This window comes from Tamandua tetradactyla, chromosome 5 (genome assembly GCF_023851605.1).
Source record: "Tamandua tetradactyla isolate mTamTet1 chromosome 5, mTamTet1.pri, whole genome shotgun sequence".
NCBI classification, from domain to species: domain Eukaryota; kingdom Metazoa; phylum Chordata; class Mammalia; order Pilosa; family Myrmecophagidae; genus Tamandua; species Tamandua tetradactyla.
The window spans coordinates 39,934,405-39,949,631 of NC_135331.1; positions in this window are offsets into that span (position 1 = coordinate 39,934,405).

A 15,227-nucleotide genomic window follows, 5' to 3' on the forward strand; every position below is an offset into this window, starting at 1 on the left:
TGTAAAAGTTGTTCACTTTGATATATGCATTGATTTAAAAAAGAGGGGAAGAGGTGGGGAAAAACAAAATATTTTTCTAACTTATCAGGAAAATCAAATGACATTACATAGCAGATTTGAAAACAACCTACCGTAATAATCGATTACTTAGTAAAGTTTTTCAGTGACAGGAATTTTGTGCCTGATAGCCATAAAAGGCAAAGATCATATTCTACTTTTCTCCTGGACAGGTCATTCTTTTCTTTTTCTCTTTAGCATCATATGAATTTCATTCTTATTGTTGGTTGTCAGCATAGCAAGTAATTAAAAACATGTTCTTTTATCACCATCTTTTTTATGCAAATGTAGAGCATAATAGTATCAAAAAGGGCAGAAATAAGAAAGCTAGCTGCCTTGGTGCAAAAGTAGCATTTCTATTTCCTGCTGGCAGATGCATTTGCCAAGAAATGTCTAATGTAATAAATTTAGACAATTTAACTAGCATGGTGGATTTGTCCATTTTTGCTGTCAAGCATCAAAACTGGCACTTAACCCAAGGAGAAGAGACACATGACTGAACTTACAATGAAAGATCCCCAAATCATTAGTGGTTGTCAAATAAAATGTGCTACTGGATCACAGTATGAATATACAGACATGCATATGTATCACATAACCGATGGAATCAATAGCACCGTATGATATGGTCAATATCATCTTGGTTTCTGAAAGAAGGAAAGGGAACCCTGATATAGTTTGCATTTTGCTGCTGAATAAATCCCAGAAAGTTAAATAATGCACAAAATACACAAGAATCAGCCAAATGCTGTCTCACCCTATCAAATACAGGTCAGTGCCATCATAGCGGCCGCCTGAAATTTCCTTCAGTGGAGCTGGTAAAGGTTCTGATCACACAGAAAGCCATAGCGTTGAGGCAGAATTATCCTGGGCATTGTATAAATAATCTAACTGTGACCTGTAGGGTTAAAACCTATAATTGGAGTGTTACTTCAAAGCAATGACTTATTTTTTCAATGCTATTTTGTGCAGCCAAAGATGACTTGTTGGGGTTTTATTGGCCAGGAACAGTACCGCAAAAGTGATATTTTCAACAGCTGCTGGTGCATTTGTGCTCTGACAAATTAGAGGCTAAATCAAAGCATTAAAGAACATCAAAAGCTTAATTTAATGCAAAAACTAGTACTCCAACTGGATCTATTTTACAATGAATTAATAATGCAGATTTACACTGAATGTAGATGCTTTGTTTTTTGTTGTTGTTTTTTTAAAGACTGTAAGAGGATTTTTCCATACAAAATTTAAGATCTATAGACTGTCATTTTTAACTATGCACAAAAATGGGGGAAAATAATATGCTGGTAAATTCTAGAATTTCACTAAGTAATATACTGAATTGAAATGTGTATTGATCACCAATAGTAAGGATGTATTGCCATGAATGTAGTGACTGAATAGTTACATAATTAAAACACTCGGTTCAGCTAGTATTCAGGACACTTGTTCCACTGTGAACTTGTTAAAGTTGAAATACATCTTGTGAAACATTTAGTAGAAATTGAAAACAGATAGAAATGCAATTTTACAAATGCTCTTCAGTGTTTGAACAAGGAAAGTATTTCTAATATTTGGTGAATATTAATCAGCCAGAAGTTAATCAGCCAGAAGACTCTTAGAAACATTCACAAGTGAAAACTGTCCATTCTAGTTTTACCTAGCTTGGAACTTAAACTAAATTTTTTAATAGATTATCAGAGTATTTGGAAAGTCATCTAAGAAATGTGTTTAGCTAGATTTATTCCCTTTGTTTAGTCACTAAATTTGCACATTTAGCTAGATTTATTCCCTTTGTTTAGTCACTAAATTTGAAATAATATCATAATCCAGGACTGCTCTAAAAACATCCTCAAGCAGTGCCCCCAAATATACAAAAATGTTACAAAATTAAAAGAGGGAGGTTTTCCCAGAAAGCGTCTCTATGTAGTCACAAGACTAGCATAGAATCCTTTGGAGAAATTTAAGGACAAATTTCAGGTTCTATCATAGTTCGATATTTTTGGTCATATATGCAATTAGTATTTAATAAGATAATGTTTCACTTGGACTTTTAAAAATATTTAAGATTATGCTTATTTAAAATTTTACATTTTTCTTTAAAAAAATCATGCTGACACTAAATACATCATTGACATTAATTTCTTACTTGGGCCAGTAGGGGCAAAGAACTGGAAGTTGTTAGTGTCCATTTTGGACTTTCAGGAATAGAACAGTTTCTGCCAACACACTCTGATGAAAAGTACACAAAATATCTGAGCTCTGATGTAAACAGAAAGCCCACGTTGAAAAGAGCGAGTTTGTAACTATTATGTATTACAATAAGCCCCACTTTCTCATTAATTTTACTGAAGCCTCCAGATGGGAAACAAAATATTAATTTTGTTCAGCCTTAGGCACTGTTGACGGTTAAGGTACACACTAAATCACTGATCTCCTTCACATTAATATTATATTTATGCTATAAAAATTTAGGACCCTTGGGTATAGGGTTCAGTTTGTCATAAGTATAATTAATTGTTTTTAAAAATGATTAATTTGGCAAAATGGCAAAAATAAAAATATATTGGGCAGACGAGGCTCCTGAGCAAGCAAGCCTACCTTAAAGTCATGATAATACTCATGAATTTATGCAAATTAATTGACTCTTTCAATGTTGCATAAAATGCTACTTCTAGTAGGGTGCATGGAACATTAGTCTGTTCATCCAGCAAAAAAAAAAAAGGAAAAAGTTGCGTGCAGAGGCTGGAATCTTTGCAAGCGATGGTCTATTATTGAGGATACTTACAACCATGGCCTATTTTTCTACAAAGCAAGAGGCTTTCAACCATTGCACACAGAACGTGCATTGTTTATTACAAATTTTTCCCCAAGCGTCAGGGGAAAAAATCAGCTACGTTTTGTGGATCTTCTCTCTTCCTAATGCAAAGAAAGGGAAGAGATTTCCACTGTTAGTTCACTGTAAGGGAAAATGATGCTTATTCGAAAATTATTTAGCTAAGCAGATTTTTCTGAGAAGGGCTCATTTAAGGATTTCAATATACTATGTTAAGAATCGCAAAGATCAGCTCAATTGTGCCAATTCAATTTACTTACTGAATAGTAAAACTCAAAGACAACAACAAAATTAAAAGCAATGCCTTCCGAATGAGTCTTCTGACCAAAAGTAAACTCAAAGTTCATTTCAAAAGATAGAATCAGAACAGCACATTTAGAGTGTCATATGCTACTGAGTTTTTAAATATCAGGAATTTATTCTTAGTTTAAAGCACCTCTAACCAAATGAGTGGCATAATTCAGAAAGATTCAGAAATTAACCTTTTCACTTGGAAAAACATTTGCCCTATGGCATTATCAGACCTACTGTAAGGAAATTACAGAATCTCCCATGTAAGATTTAGGGCTGCCTTACACGACTCATGTAACGACTCACGCGTTACACGAATTCATGTAATCAATTTGTATGGTCTGAGGCAGCAATTCCAACCTCGAACCAACAGACATACATTAATATCCAGTTCATTATATTACATTAATCTCCATCAATAATATTACATTAGCAATCGTGTCAAAGCACCATTTTTACAATAAAATATCTTTCCCTGAGAATTCTATTGCTTTGTCTTTTCTCATTTTTTGTACCCTCGTTTAAAATTTACCACCTGGTTATAAAATTAGAATAACTGAATTTTACACTATAATCTTTTGACCTTAATGTTTACATCTAATTTAATGAACTCTGGAGTGGCGGTTTCATACTTTGTTATGGTTCTAAAAGTACGTTTCCAAAGACCATCTTGTCTTCTATTTTCAGTGAAAAAAATCAAGATTTAACAAAATGGGTATTTCCCGTAGCAACTTATCTACTTTTTGAAGCCAAAATATAAACCTAATTTAAAGACTTTATGATGGTATAGACAAGTTTTCACAAAATTAAACCACAGATTTTTAGACTAACACAATTCTTAGAAAGCTTGGCATCCCATGATATTGTGGGAATTAGTAATGCTAAAACTCATTTGCTTATTGTTAAATATATATGAATCAGGCCGAGTTTCTGGGCTTACTCTGTTTCTGGTAGGGTTGGGTTTTTTGTTTTTGATTTTTTGTCTAAACAGATCTCACCACTAGGTACCAAATGAAAAAGCCCAAGATTCCCGCTACGGCTTTCTTGCTTATAGAAAGAGAAATCAATATATTGATAGTACTGGACGTGCTATAATTTCACCTTTTACTATATTTGTGACACGAGGCTTTTATTTTTTTATTTTCTCTCAAAAATAGAAAATCAGGGAAATATACATATGCATAGAAGTTCATCTTATTTGATAGTAAATAATCACCCATGACCCAGCACTCTTCTCTGTGAGTACACTGGTTGGCAAACATCCACAGTTAAAGGAAACGCCTTACTTTAACAAATTCTGACCTCTTTCTGTGCTAGCCCATTTCTGTTACCCAGGACTGTTTTAATTCATCCACATTCATAACTCCACACCTGTGTTCCTTCAATACAGATGAACAATTTGCATTCATAAAATTTCAGTTTTGCATTGTAGAGATTCCTAGGTGACTCCATTATTTATATTTTAAGGTTGTCAACCATACTTCCAGATATAGTTGTTGGAACTAATATGAATTGAGTTATCATGTTTTGCTTTAAAACCCAGATACCATGCCTCCATTGTGCCTGAAATGACATCAGCCCCAGCCAGGACCTCCAGTTTATTAGCCCAACCTGAGACAGACCTTGGGCAATAGCAAAGAGCAGCCCCTTTCACCGCCATTTGGGCTCATTCTGTGGATTCCAATTTTAATGACTAGCCTAAAAATGGTCCAAGCTAATATATGCAAAGAGGTGACATGTTTAGCAATGCCCAAGAACTACCCTCATCATCCTTCAGAGAGCATGAATCATCAAAGGTAAAAGATCTTTCTGTTCATTAAGGATCTGAAGGTCAGATTATTTCAAACTCTCATTTAGAGGTCATCTCACACATGTATATAAAGACAGCTAACGGTATGTCCTATGGTTGCCACATAATGTCATGATTTCCTCTCTTATCATTTCTCCCTACAGTTGTCTCTGTACTGTAAATTCTGGTAATAAAACATTAGATAGCCAATGTCTGCATTCTTATAGAACAGACTGTTTAGACGAATGATTAAAATGCGAAGATTTCAAAATGGAAAGATCCATGATGCTTAAGCTTCTAAAACATTTTCACACACGTTCACTCAAACAGAAGCATAGATATCAATAAACAAATCACCGTGACAACCTCTGTTTTGTGCTTCCCATGTGCTAACGCTGTAATCTTCTACGTTTGTCATCGCACTTAAACTTCACAGCCATCCCATGTGGTAGATATTTTTGCGTGCATCTTAAACATGAGGAAACCAAGGCATGGAGAGCTTAAATATCTTGTCCTTGGACTTTGGCCACACAGCATGCAAGTGGCACGACTAGAATTTAACACCCTAGAACCATCTGCCTCCAAAGTTTGTTTTCTTAACAACTAACTAACTACCTCCTCTATCGTGACTAGCAGCTTGTCAGAGTAACACACTAAAACCTTCCAAAAGTCATCTCTGCATGATGATTACCCCTCTGCAGATCAGAACTACATCTCCATCCTGTGGTGTTCTCCTAGCCATTACCTGTAACTTAAAGTTCCTTAAAGGCAGGGACTGTTTTCAGTTTGTTGTTCTGGCACCTAGTGTGGCATCTAGCGTAGAGTAGGACCCCACAAAATATTTGAATGAAAAGAATTTAGAAGGAAAGGCAGAATCAAACACTCATCGTTCTCACTATCAATGTTCATTCTCCACAGCCCAATGATACCCCAGCTCATTTATTTTATGTGAGAACAGTTGGCGTATTTAGCAAACTAATTGTCATCACATTATTATCACTTAGTTTTTATGAATCACCAGAAATGAAAAGTCTTCCTACTTCTTAAGAATCCCAGAGCCTGGGATTATAATAATAGGTTCACCCACACTAAAGCCATTTTTGACAGGCTCGACTTCCATAAAAGTCTTCTAGAAAGGACAGTAAGCATCGGTCAATCTGTGCTTCTGCCTCAGAAGGCCTTGCACTCAAAAGCCCAGGCTTGTTTCAGAAGCAGCAATATGTTATGGATTAGCAACCCACTTATAAGACAAAAGCAGCACATAGTCAGAAACCACATTTGCATTATAGATGGGTAACCTGCCATGGTGTTTTGCTACCCCACTGACGTGTTGCCAGGGAACAAGAGGAAAATAAAATCCAGTGTGTCTCCTCACAGGTGAGGAGCAGAGCTTGGGTAAAGCAAATCTGCTGTTCAATCTGTCACTCAGCTCACTATATAAACACGCACCCGCTCTCCTTTCCAGCCAAGAGGCGGCGACAGGGCCAGGCGCTTTGGCTGAGGGTTCCCAGCATGGAGGGACCCTGAGATTTTACACATGCCGAGCATGATGTTGAGAAAGAACAAAGAAATGGAAGCAGCAATGTGACAAGGAGGCACTGTGATTCTCATCAGAGAAAAGGCATTTCAAGTCTAAAAAAGAATAGCACCCCAAAATAAAGGCATTGTAATTAGTTGTAGCAATTGCCAGCAGCAGGCCTAACGAGAGCAGAGGAGACTGCTTTGAAGAGCCAAAGCAAACTCTTAAAAACTCATTCAAAAAGCATTTACTAAATATGCCATGATCTGGATTTATTTGTTTAAAAAAATCCGTTGTCCTGCCTCTTGATAGCTTGCATTTGCTTTACTTTGATCCTTCCATCAATTCATTCTGCAAGGCAGTTAGCCTAGTCTCTAGCTAGTTAATAAAATAAGTTGTGCCTGAGAGGACAGTCTCCCTGTTTATTCACCTGGTAAGTAGGAGAGTCAAGAAACCCAGAGCTTAAATCCAAATTTATCTGACCCAAGAGTTTCACGTTGTCTGCACACACCCCCATTGCTGCATACTGCACCGGTGCTCGAGGTAACTTCAGCCCTCCCGCGGTAAGTAAAGATGCCGGGACAAGCACGGCTGCAGGAACCATTCTCTCTCTAAGTCATATGTCAGATACACCAGGTAGGCTCATGTCGTGTCTGGCGTTATATATGTACTTTCACTCTCCCCCTCTGGCCACCATCTGCTTCTATAAGGCTGCCCACGCCACCTCCTCTGCACTCCGTGATCCTGGGAGGGTTTCCTAGTGAAGACAAAAACAAAAGGCACTCTGCTGAGAAGTTACAGCAGTCACTCTGCCTGAGCGTGCGGTCACCGACGCCTCACACCATCCACCACATCCCAGAAGCCAGTGAGTCAGAAGCCGGAGGAAGCCTGGATTCCCCGGAGAACCCAAGACCTTCCCCGTTGATCGCTGAACCAGGAAATTTGTCTCTTGCTGCACAGAACAGCAACATGAGCAGCACCCAGGAACTTGCTAGAAGGGCAGAATGTCACCTGTCCAAACTCCTGCTTCAGAATCTCCTTCTTCAAATCCCCAAGGGATTCAAGTTTATATCAAAGTTAGAGAAGCAGCGCTTTCTAACTTGGGGCTGCTAGAAAGAAGGGGGCTTCTGCGGTGCAAAGGGGTTCATGCAGGTTAGAGTTAGCAGACGGGCAAGCTTAGGTAGTTGGTCAATGTTCAAAAAGAGGGGGGGCAAAGAATAACACTTGGCCCCGGCTATTCTACTGAGACCACTGTGATACTGCCCTCTCGTTTTTGAGCCAGGCAAACAAGCCTGCTGGATCTCAGATGTTATCCTATGCAATGGCTGCATTCTCTGTTGGCAGGTTAGAGGATATCTAAACTGTTTGAAGATAGTGACTAGATAATGATTCATCACAGCCCGTATTTGAGGAAGATACCACAGCTACTATAGGTTTAGAATAAAATGGGACTGTGGAAGAACGGTGTACCTCAAAGCCCTAGAGCAACCATACACCGATGGCATTTTGCCAGGCCAACAACCCTTCTGGTACCTACAGATATTACATAATTTAACTTTTATTACAATATGCAAAATATCATTAAAATATTCGGTGGATTTGAATGAAGACTAGCAGAAATAAATTGACTTGATGACTTATCCACTTTCTTAAGGAAACTGAAGCTCACTAGAGCAAAGACCACATTAAAATGGAGTAAAGCCATTTCTGTTGAGATCTGCTAAGACGAATTCCCTGTCCAGGAAATAAGAATCTAGCAAAGTGGGTCTAATGAAAGTTTCCTATATAAAATCTGACTAGGTGTCTCTTTTGGCTTATATGTTTTTTTGCAAGTAGTATATTTTTCAAACATAATTTGTCATATTTTTTCAGAGTTAATTTCCTGGGAAAGAAAGAAACTATATATAGCTATATCTGTAAATTAAAGTTACTGCAAATTATATCCTACACATCTTTTCCTGAATCTGTATACATTTTCTACAGTTAAATTGGGTTTGGTTAGATACAAACATAGCAAGAATGTCTTCTGATGGTAAGCAGCAATGTCTCAACCTACAGTTCATAAACTCTAGCCTGTCAATTTGGATAATACCAAGGACTGAATTATGTTCCCAGAAACATAATAACTATACCTGCAGCAGAAGCCTGATATTGCAGGATTCACCCATAATAAAAAGAGAGATTCTTATGCTTTGTTTGCAGTATTTAATCAGCACTTCTCCCACTACAGACTACACAGAAAGGCAATGTGGTAAAAGAGGGACAAGATTGCTAAGAAGGGCATTTGTTTCAGCACTTGAATTTAGGAAGATTAGAATTTACACAAAGTTCAATTTATTTATGTGATCCTCTGTGGGACTCTGAAAAGCATCAGATCTTTGAAAGAAAAAAAAAAGGAGAATGTCTTTGGCAGGCAACATTAATACCCTGAATATATATGTATAAAAGCATAAAAATAATAGGTGAAATTTTTGAGTCTTAAAAATGCCAAGTATTGTCCTAAGTACTCTGGGAGAATGGGGCATATACATATGTATGTATGTATATATGTGTATATATACATATATATATATTCAATCTTGCAAAAATTCTTTAAGCATTAGTATTATTTCTATCCCTTTGCATATATGAGTGAAGGGAGGCATAGCTGTGCTAAGTGATTGGCTCCAAATCACCAACTAAGAAGTAGTAGAACCAAGATTGGAGTTGGGAAAGTCTGGCTCCAGAGCCTATGCTCTCAACCACTACATTTAAACACCTCTCATATGTGCAAAATACTTAAATGATTATTCCTTTCATCACTAATCTTCAGTTTTCCTAAGTACTTTACTTCTAAGAGTACTAAGTATTATCTTAGTACTAAGGTATGTAGATATAAATGGCTTATTTATACAGGTATGATGGTTTTTCTAAAAGGAATGCATGAAATATATAGCAATGAACTCGTTCTAGAATCTCTGTGTCCACATTCACAGGCATAAGGATACACAAATATGCTTTTAGCACTTCAAAAATATATATGCACATATTTTATGATTAATATCAAAAATTAAGATAAATATGCTAAGGGAATTTTTAAGTTCCATAATGATATTTTCTTCAAGTGAAAATTAAGTACTTGCTGAATTCTCCATTAACCCAGTCCAAATCTATTATATCATTTAATAGACATTAAAATAATCATTTCTATTTCCAGAAAGTTGCCAACAAAAGGGAAGTCAAGAAAATTAATAGCCAAGTTTCATTTCTGCACGCGAAGATAGAAAACAAAGTAACTACAACAGAAAACATAAGCTAGATGGGAAAGTAGTGGGGAAGTGTTGTTGTAATTGCATGTTCAGTCTAAAATTCATCCTTACATATTTGACTGCTCATGATTAGCTCAGGATACTTGACAAAATAAAGGCAAAGATTATTGGTATAGTAAAAAGGAAGAATATTTTGCTACCACACCTGAAAGGATACAGTGACAAGGAAACACACTGCTGGAAAATGATGGGATTTCTGAAGCCATTGCTTCAACTGTCCTTAAAGCCAGGTACGACAACTTGGAACGGTTAGAGTGTTCATTTGTCTCATGAGGTTCAAAGGCAATTGTCAAATAAGTGTTTTAAAATAACAAGAGTTAATTTTTATATAGAAAGAAATCTTAATGTGTATCTAATCCCCTATTTTGGAAATTGTTCAATAAATCTATGTTAACTTTATTTTGTTTTTTCACTTCTTTATTGTATAATATAACATATATACAAAGCAAAGGAATAATAAAGCAATAGTTTTCAGAGCACTCTTCAACAAGGAGTTACAGGATGGATCCCAGAGTTTGTCATGGGCTACCATACCATCCTCTCAGGTGTTTCCTTCTAGCTGCTCCAGAATGTAGGAGGCTAGAAGACAAATATTTTTTTATCAACACAATCAACTTTTTTTTCCTTTTTTTTTGTGAAAAATATAAAGCAATAAATTTCAAAACACATTTTATATTAAGGATCATTAAAGAGGTTTAGTAAGTCACATTGGGTTAGTGTTTCCAAGACTCGTCAAACCCCTAGAATCGTCTCGATTGCTTGTTTAACACGCAGCCTTTAGAGCTCCAGCGCTGACTGAATAAATCCTGGAAGGATCTACCTGTTACGCAGGGCCCACAGGTGATTCTGATGATTGAGGAAGTTTGGGAAGCACTAGTTAAATAATCAATTTCATTAAAGCCTCTTTATATAATCAACACTTACAGCTTTGGATGGTTTCTGGAACTACAGTTGCTCATGCTAAGAAGTGAAGCTGCTGGATATTTTGACTTACAATGTTTTTGTTTTGTTATTGTTTTGCTTTGTTTTGTCTTGTTTCTTTTTTTTACACTAGAATCTTTATTTTCTTTTCCTTTTACTTGATGTCAAATTCAAGGATTTAATTAAATCCTGACTTAGGATGCTTTGATTGAAATAACCAGATCAACTGAATCTCAAGAGTTCTACTATAACACAAATAATAAAAGCTATACGTTTTCTCTGACCTACAAAGAATGCTTGCAAATAGTAACATTTTTTCCACTTTGCTCCTGACCGCACACAACTAAGATTCAAACACAGTAAATAATTGTTACTAAGATTTCAGACTATAAAGGATTTCATAAAAGGAAGGGAGAGAGGGAAAGAGGGAGGGAGGAAAAGACAGTAAAATCAAAAAGCATTAGATTTTCAGCGAGTATTTTCTCCAAATAGCAGCTCAAGAGATTCTATTTTGATCCTTTTTCCCTTTTATCATATGTCTTATTCCTGCCAAATTCTGGCTATTTCACCCATAGGGCTCTGTATATCTTATACTTTCTGTTATAAAGCAAAATCAATTTTTCCATGGGAAAATGTTATTGATATAAGACAAATCCCATAATTTTTTATCTATCCAAAAGTATTACATCCAAAATCTTTCAAACCTATATATACTTCACACATATAAAATGCCAGTAATTTGGAATGCATAGGAAAATATTACAAATGTACTCGATTATAGAATCAATATGATCGTGTGCCATATAAATGTCTATCTACTTCATAAAGAAGTTCGTGGGGAAAAAGATGCTATAAATCAGGCCCTCCTGTGTACATAAACAAAATTATCCATCATCTATTAACATTTTGACTGGTTTAATAACTTCAGAGCAAAGGGTTGAGGGCACTTTTAAGACAGTTCAGTCATTTATTTAACTACATAGGGGAAGCAGAACCTTGGATTTGAGGTGTGACATCCAGATAAGATGTTAGCACCCCACTTAAAAGATAAAGCCTTCCATGTCCCTCTGTTTTATGAAATTTAAATGCAGTGGATTGTAGAACCATATATGTAATGCATCTGCCTTCTGTGAAGCACACCAGGATGTCCATGAAAAAAAAGATATGTCTCAGTAGGGTTTTCCTTGTAAAATATTTAAATGAAAAATTGAGCATTTTAAGGCTTGCACAATCATTCTTTTTCATCATGCAATAAAATATTCATACAATGTAAAAACGCTGCAGTTGTTACAGCATTTTAATTTAAAAAATAAACAATACAATAGTGATTTCCAAGAATGCCCTGCAATACAAGAAAGGCAATACCAAGAGAAGGAAAGGAAATTATATTTTTAATCTCCTAGAATTTAATATTTAACAAAGCAACCCTTCACTTTTATTTCAAACAAAAGCTTTTTTTTTTATTAGAGGAATCAAGACGAATTTAGTACAGCACAGCACAGATTATTTACTTGTTTTATAAGTTCTCAGTCTTGTAAAGTGATATTATCACTTTTATTCCTTCATTGCTTTAGTTCATCACATGACTAAGACTGAAAACCCAGAAAGAGTCCCCACTAACTTCTTAGGAAGTAATTTGGATTACTTACTCTGTTAGGGTGCTGGAACATTTGATTAGAAGGACAGTTGGTAAAGATAGCTCTGTTTACAGCTAAAACAGTTGCACAACAAAAATCTTTTATAAGTTTCTCAAAGGAAGTTTCAGGTATAAATCTATTTCATACACCCTGTTTGGGTACATGACATAGAAAAAGGCAACGGATGGGGCTTATATGTAAAGGGTGTGTGATGAATAAATTAAATTTAAGCATTTATTCAGAGTATATCTAAATATAATGATACATGTTTCAATCTCCATAAGGGAAGGATAAATAACTTGTACACAAACAAATTTGATTACAGAAATTTAAGCCTGTGGGTAATTACATGTATCAGAGAAGATTTGGTTTTCATTTCCTTTCGAAAAAAATTGCAAGCATCACCTCTGTAGTATACATCGAGTAAAGGCTATATGTTGTTTTCGCTGAAATTATCAGTCAGTCCAATCCACCAGCCCTTTCAAGGGCACTAGCATGCTTCGATTTAAATATATACACATGTTTTTGTGGATTGTCATACCGTAGGCATTTGAAGAGAGCTATCAGTCATGTAGATATTTGCAATTTGTTTGGGTAAATAGATTGCTTCCAATATTTTATATGAGTACTATCCCTGATTTTTCAGTGGTAAAGTGCAGACAGACAAGGGGCTACTGAACCACAGGGCATGAGGTTGCCTTTGATTTTACCCAATTTTATGTTAAAATTACATGTTAGAACTCTGCAGGAAGTAAGCCCTCCGGGTGTACGGGGGTTAACCGAGGAGATGGGGTCAGGAGGACTTGAAGCCAGCAGGGGTCACCAGATGTCGGAGAACCCCTGACATCACTTCCCAGTTGGTTCTCTCCTCTCTGGCCCCACCTTGGGCTTGAATCATGGAGCTTTGCAGTGCCTTCCTGACTCTGCCCTCCAGGCTCCTGACCTTAGTTTCCCAGCCAGGCTTCGCTCTGTGGTCCATCTACTTTGACCCGACAATCTGATTCCAATGTCCTGCTCTGTTTTTCATCTTGCTTCCTGTTTTCTCTGTCTAGATTACCCCAAGACTTAATCTATTTCCACAATCAAATTTTTATTCTTGACCACTCCTCCTGTTTGATGCTTTGGCGTTTTTATGACTGAACACTTACTCTAGCCAATTTATCTAGAAAGAATGCCCCTAACCCATCCTTTAGCAAATTCTAGATTCCATTGTTGTAACAAAGCCACGTGTTTTTAACGATATGAAAACCATATGCCTTTATAGTGTATAGACTTAGTCCTCAGCCAGCAAACTGAAACTATCAAGAAGGTTAAGTTTTGAATGGTTTTTTTTTTTCATTTTTTCCATCAGTTAAGCCCAATAAAATTAACTGCGTATCAGCAGAATCTATATAAATAATTTCTTTTTGTTTATCTTATGCTATCAAACTCCAAAGTGTGAATAAAAAGACATGGTAGAAATTTCCTTCCTAATAAAGAAGTAGACATAATAAAACTTCATATCATGTGGCACCCTTTTGGAAATATAATGTGAGATGAAGGTGTCACGCTGTGAAATTTTAATTAAAGTGCAGATAAAATTCCAGTGCTTGGCCAAGAATTATAACTACCCTGAGTTTGCATATCAGTCAAAATTTGTTACCCAGTATAATTGCAAACTAAGAGCCCTTGAATTTTTCTAATACAAGTAGTGAAAAAATGCCCATTATGGCTAAGTAAATAAATTGCCTTACTGTTTACTATCAACACATGAAATTGCAACAGGCAGATACTGAGTAAATCAACTACAATCTGCAAGAAATCAATCAGCAAGCCCTGGATGAATTTTGTAGATTAAACACTCTAAAGAATAAAATTATGTATATTGATAAACCCCATGCAGGCTTATAAAACCAATTAACAAATATTACACATTCCAGCACTTTCTGAGAAGTCTTCTATAAATAAATGCAATTTTTAACAAAAAAAAAAAGCAGCTGACAAAACGAAATGCAGAAACAATCCCATTCTTGTGTTTGTTTTATAATCTATTATACATCTCTTTGACAAATCTTAATTCAAACATTTCAGAAGCCCCAAACTGCGCACTCTGATAGTCATTTCGGTCCATACTGGAGCTGGGAACATGCCTGGAGCCCAATCACAGACACATGAAAAGGTGGAAAAGCAATGAGTGGTTTCAGAATCACTCTGAAGTATATTCTGAATTTTCGTTTAAACTCTAGGTAAAGGAGGAAATTTTAGTTCACAGTCTAAGACCTGGTTCATGTTCTAATAAAATGGTGATATTGTGAAATACCCTCTAAGAAACAATAGTAGGATTTCACTAAACTTCATTCCAGCCCCTAACTTTGGGAAAACCAACTTGCATCTTCACTTCTTTCTATCTATTAAATTTCTTTCTGAAAGCATATGCTCCCACACATCTTGGAAGGGCTATTATTTAAAGTGCCTTCTTTACAGCGTTCTTGATTCAGGATGGATGGAGGTGGCCTAAGGGTACAATGGCTCAGGAAGGGAAGGAGAAACTGTAGTCCATACAATGCACTACTGAGCAGCTAAAAGAAGAAATGAAGTTGTGAGGCAGGCAACAAGGTGCATGAACCTTAAGGACTGTATGTGGAATGAAACATCAAGAACAAAAAAGACAAATATTATCAAGCCTCAATCATATGGATGAACTATAATATAAAAACTCTGTGAACTGAAGTTGGGGACATGGATTATCAGGCTGGGGACTCTTGCAAAGAGTCCTAGATTGTAAGCTCTTACAGCAGTCGCTGTAACTGTTATTTCTAAATTCTGAGTTACGGAGCTGTTTGTATGTAACTGGACGTTCCCAGAAACTTCAGGTATTTATGCGACACCTGAAACT